The sequence below is a fragment of the Lepisma saccharinum genome, chromosome 16, assembly GCF_977018435.1.
Source record: "Lepisma saccharinum chromosome 16, izLepSacc3.1, whole genome shotgun sequence".
Lineage (NCBI taxonomy): Eukaryota > Metazoa > Arthropoda > Insecta > Zygentoma > Lepismatidae > Lepisma > Lepisma saccharinum.
The window spans coordinates 4,413,448-4,419,448 of record NC_139244.1 but is presented as its reverse complement, the minus strand read 5'-3'; the positions used below and the strand labels follow the sequence as shown (position 1 = coordinate 4,419,448).

Below are 6,001 nucleotides of genomic sequence, written 5' to 3'. Positions count from 1 at the left end.
ACAGTAAAAACCTCGTTAATTCAGACCCTGATAAGTTGGACTTCTCTTAATCCGGACGCAAAAAATATGCAAGGTTTCAAATGTAGCTAGAAGTAACTACAACCAGAGAACTTCCCAAAGAAAAGGCAGTCAACCACTGATGAAATTCTGTTTTCCGCAGACTTTGTACTGTACTGTATAATGCATTTAGGCCTATGCCCTTTAAATACACCATAATAAACGTGTTTAGTTGCTATAAACGGAGTTTTAATGCACTTTCTACTGTTATTTTAAGTTATTTCAGTTAAACCGGTCAACTTATCCCCCCCCCCCCCCATGAGTCTGGATTAACGGGGTTTTACTGTAGTTGTAATTTTGAACGTATTCCTCTTTTGGATTATTTACAACATTTTTGCAAATGGGAGTTTTGTTTTGATACAGTCTGTTGGTTAAAAAGTTTTTGGTGCAACTTTCCCCTCCACGTTGCAACAGTCCATGGAGGATCATCGGGGGCATGGAAATAGGGACTCTTCACTGTGGAGGTGTTACGATAAGCCCTATACTTTGTTAACATATTAGATCTGCTGTTCGGTCGAATGGTTAGCAGTTGTGCTTTGGGTATGAGAATGGTTGTATTCCAAAAATTTGACCTGCATTACTACAATTATTATTATTTATTGTGTATATTTATTATTACACACCCCATCTACATTAATTAGATATAAAACACCAATTCAGGCATGCAAATAAAACAAACAGAAGCCTAACAACTTCAAATTTTACAGCAATTTGTATATATTTTTTAAAATCACCCTTTTTACTTAAAATTGGACCTAGATTTTCCTGCAGCAAGGAAATTTCTGTCCGTGTAGCAACACTGCATCTGACAAGAATGCCACAGTTGCATCCTTCATTAACAGGGAACGGATTTATGTGTAAATACATATTTTATGTGTGAAGCTGAAATCAGTTATATTTTGTATTATCTTTAAGTATCATGGCATGTAGACTCGAAAAATTCCTGTTTTATTCTCCATATTTGTACATATATTAGGTTTTGGCAAATATTTCACATATTTTAGTTATTTTTACGCATTATATCCATATTTCAGAACATTTCTCAACATATTTGCACAATAACTACATGTCCCATGTGACTGAGGTGTATTTCTTGCAAATAACAGCAGTTTGTTACAAAAGATAAGTTTCATCTCTAAATCATGTTTTCCTCTTTGCGTAAATTGGGAAAGAGGGTGGACACAATTCCATTGCATTACCAGGATAAGCATTATTTTTTTTATTAACAATATCTGGTGTAATGTTTAAAAACAGCATGATCAAAAATATGGTTTTATTCGTTGATGTGGTCATATATGACCTTAAGTAAAAACATGGTAAAAGAAATCTGCATTTATATCATCAGCATTATCTTTGATGTTTCGTAGAGAACACAGTTAAGAATTACACAAAAACTACTCTACTGATGAAGGCTTTGAGTCTTTTAACTTAATAGGCTCTAACAGGGTGCAGGATAGAAACATGTGTACAGTAACTTTCACTTAAACAGTTTCGTTTTGTTCACAAAAGCAAGAAATGTGTTTCACGTAACTTAGGCATGGAGAAACAAATCAGGATAAGAGTATGACATCTTATAAAGTCTGAGCCTTAATCATTAGGAATTACTTGCTCACTTATTACATTGTCACTAATAAACAGATTTATACTTAATAAAATTGCACTTATGTTCGCATTTTAAGACTTTTTTTTTTGCATAAAAAAGACATTAGAAACATTTCCACTTAAAATGACAAGTTTTAATTGTTTCATAGTGTACAGTATTTGAGGGGTTCAGAGGATAAGTGGTGCAACTCCATTCAAGACAGTTTTGAGAAAAAAACACATTTTGATAGCTTAGTACTATGTTTAGCTGTTGGAGCACAAACATAGTGGTGCATCTATGAGCAAGAATTTGAAACTTAGGAGATACTTACTTCTAGCACTGATGTGTTGATACTTCACAGTTCTAAGTTATACATGGAACTCCATTTCCACAAAAAGTGGAGTTATGCCCCTTGTGGTCCAAACCCCCCTCATTTCATGCAATTTTTGATGTGAAGTGTGTACTAAAACGGTGTACGATGACATGTTACAGTAATTGAGGCTATGTACAGCATGTTACGTTGTGAAGTTGTACAATGTTTAAGTTTCTAATAAGGAAATGATGAAATTGGGCTATAACAGGGTATGAGATGTATGTCGTTTCATGATGCAACTGACTGACATTCTGTTGTTTGTTTCAGTTTTGTTGAATTGATATTTTGTAGTATTTATCAGAAACAAAAGTTGATGAACAATTTTTGTGTGTGCATTTGCAAATTGTATTTCACAAGAATCTGTGCACTTTGACATTGTATTATGAATTCACACTTGCGCATGCGTAAGATTGAAATTACGCAATAATCAAATACAATGAACAATGAATTTTCTACGAAAGTAGTTGTATAAGGCACCTACCTGTTGCATATTCTGAAAATGTGACCTGTTTTACTACAACAATTCTTATTTATTTTATATATTTATTAGGGATGAGACATATTAATTGGTACTTTATCGTAGTGGCCGATATAGGCACATCAGTGTATTGATAAAATTACCAATCATTTTACTAATCTGATATGTCTATAAATATCTTGTAATTTATTGCAAAATTCTACCATTTTATTATAATTTTTATGATAATCTCCATTCCCAACTTCTTAAAAGTAAATGTCTAAGTATGCAACTTCTTTTGCACTGCAGTCACCTGTAAACAAACATTTGTTAAGGAGGTCAGGTTCTTCAAGGACCGTTTGGAATTTTATATCAGATAAGTAGAATATCGGTAAATTTCATATCTGTATTGGCCAGAATTTCATATTGCCCCTTCCCTAATATTTATTATATATTGATTAGATACAATAGAAATAAGTGAATACTCACCACTGTGTGGCACGTCGGGTGTATTATAACTTGCTGAAACATTGATAAAGATTGTGCCTCCACCGCAGATTGGCCCCTGGGGTGTGGCAGTGTGTGCTGTACGAGAGGTTAGATTGGTGGCTCAGTGATAGTGCGTTGACACAGTTGTACAATTTTTACATTACTCTTCAGTAAAGTACTAAATATAATGTAATGTCCATTGTTATTTATCTTGCAATATTGTTTTTGTTATAATTATGGTAGTTTTATTGTGTTGTGTGTGCGTGTGTGATTGAAAATTTTACCTGGTTTACCGCAACAATTCTTATTGATTGTTTATCGTTATTATGTATTGATTAGGTGTAATAGAACTGAAGGGCTCGGGTGTAAAACATGGTGACATTTTTCAGTTACAAAGTAAAATGTGCCATCGTTCAATTTTCGAGTGAAATTGCATGGCATACAATTTGCATTGGAGTCGGTGAAGCCTTCTGAAATTAGTAAACACAACACGAAAACAATTTATCTACAGTATAGCTTCTAGTAACCTTTTTTCTTAATGAACTCTAAAATGACCAAAATGTCACTTACCATTTTTTACGCCCGAGTTCTTTAAATAAAACACCAACGCAGACATGCAAGTGAAACAAAAACAAAAGTCCAACAACTTTTGTCCTGCTAAAATCCAAGTTATCCCCACTTTTCTTCAACTTTCACAAATCGACACCATCATCATCTGCTTTTATGGATTTCTGACTTTTCATTTCTGATCAATCCGTTGATTGGAAGACAAGTATAAGCTATGACACACTATACATTTCAGTTGGCTTTTTGAAGAAACTTGATATACATGAAGTGATGCAATTTTTTTGTGGCGATACAAGTCTGTATCGAGATGCAATTTACAAATGCAAGAACGTATTTTACTGCATGCAGAGATTTGTAAACATATTTCCTTCGAGTACAGATCTCATAACAATACATGGCTGTGTAGTGTTTGTAATGTGTATTATGGATATGAATTTTGTAGAACAAACATGTGAAATTTAAATCATAAGTATTTGTTTGTAAAAGGTTGTATTTGTTTTACTAAAGTCAATTATATTTTGTATGCATATTATGTAGAGAATATTACTTTTTGTTAGTATCATTTATTACAGTATTTGCTATTTTTATTGTTATATTGCTATGATTTGTTTCCTAATCATCATTACGAAAAAAGAAAAAAAGTTCTATCCAGAAACTGTTGTTTTTATTTACTCTGAACGCTAACCAGTTGGTTGACAATAAGGCATTGTGTATTGTTGAAACCATGGAAGAAAGAACAATGTAGTCTGATAGTTATTGTATGCAATATGTGGAAATAAATAAATTCTTCTGCTGCAGTATGTCATTACGTATTTGGTTTCATTAATGTCAGCGTAATGCTCAATCAAGTTTACTTCTTTAATATTTAGTTACAGCTGTAACAATAAAGAAACTATAACAGTCCAACTCAAAAAATAATAGAACAGACAATGAATGCCATAAGTGACAATTCCTCTTTTGCAATTCTGTATGAATCCACTGTGATGACAAGGGATATACTGTCTTCCTTAAAAGTTGTGGAATCTTAATGTAGAAAATATGATTGTGTTCAGTGTATACAGGGTGTACCAGAAGTCGGGGACAATTTAAATGTCCTTGTTATGTAAGGTTTTAACTTTGTGCAGGGGCAAAAGTGACAAAATGTGTGGGGAAGTGCCCCCACACCCCCCTAATCGCTGCCACTGCCTTGTATTAATACGAACAGCACATCCCTTCGCTCTTGCAATCGATTGTAAAGGCATGAGAGGTGTTTCATTTCAGCCCCATCACCGCGATCACCCACAGGTAGTTAAAAGAACTGTATATGATAACATAACTAAAAAATCATGTCAATCAGGCACCCCTGCTAGAAGTGATATTGCAAACTGAAATGGTGAAATTTACACGATAGTAGAAGAAAGAAACTCTCGAACTGTTTGTGAGATAATTGCGAATATATGTTATGGTACACCCTGAATAAAGTTCTGGACATCAAGAAAGATGTCTTCCTCCAATTCTTGTGTAATGTGAAGTGGTACACTGGTCTCAACAAGTACTCTGGCAGTTTGTTTCTTTATACAGCATATTTGCAGATGATACAATTCAATCTACAAGTGTATCAATATATGCTGTGTAAAACACACCTTATTACTAACTTTGTTGACCCTGTACATGCCCACAATTCAAGATGCCACTTTTGTTTGAGTGTAATACTCGTCCACTAATGTTAATCACTATTTTGGTAAAGGTAAAGTTTCCCGTGCATATAACACCGTGTCATGAAGGCACATTTAGAGGATGTGGGTGTAGGGCCCCATGTATTCTAGATCTTTTGTCATTTTTGAGGTGATGTGATCATCACCATGCTCCAGCCACTTTTACCCCCCCCCAGGTACCCATTGATTTGAGGCTTTGCTGCTTTGTTCGTGGATGAGGCAATCACTATTTTGAACAATTTTCAAGCATCAGTAGCAATGGGAATTATAACAGCTCAGCTCTAAAAACACTAAGTTGCTGACCAAGGCAGTTTATTAAGATAAAAAAACACTAACAGGTAACATTTCAACCCTGTATCAAGGTCTTCCTCAGAGGAAGAACTAAACTAAAATGATGAAATATACTACACACAGAAAGATTACATACACATAGCAGGGTCACTAGCTTAACAACAACAAATCAAGTTGACAGTCCTTATCTAGGAAGATTTCTTCAAAGGAATTAAACATATCACCTCTTGACAGTTGGCTATTGGGTCTACTACACTGACAGATGATTGACAGGTCAAGATTGGCAAGAGTCTGGAACCACTTGTTTACCACTCACCCACCCCTCCTGCCTTTTTTGTTATGGATGAATACCTCCTCCTCTGGTCTTCTTCTTTTCTCTTCTTTCTTCCTTGTTCATTCTTCTTTTTCCCTCATTCCTTTTCTTCATCCTTCTCTAACACACTCTTCCATTCCTTGTTTATCTTGAGTCCTCCATTCCAATTCATGATGTC

At 34.5% G+C, this 6,001-nt stretch overlaps 1 protein-coding gene across 1 annotated transcript in view; it reads right to left on the bottom strand.

Moving 5' to 3' along the window:
* fusl (transmembrane protein fuseless) overlaps positions 1 to 6,001 on the bottom strand; it is a 362,638-nt gene that overhangs the window by 235,879 nt on the left and 120,758 nt on the right. The gene's annotated exons all lie outside the window — the stretch shown is intronic.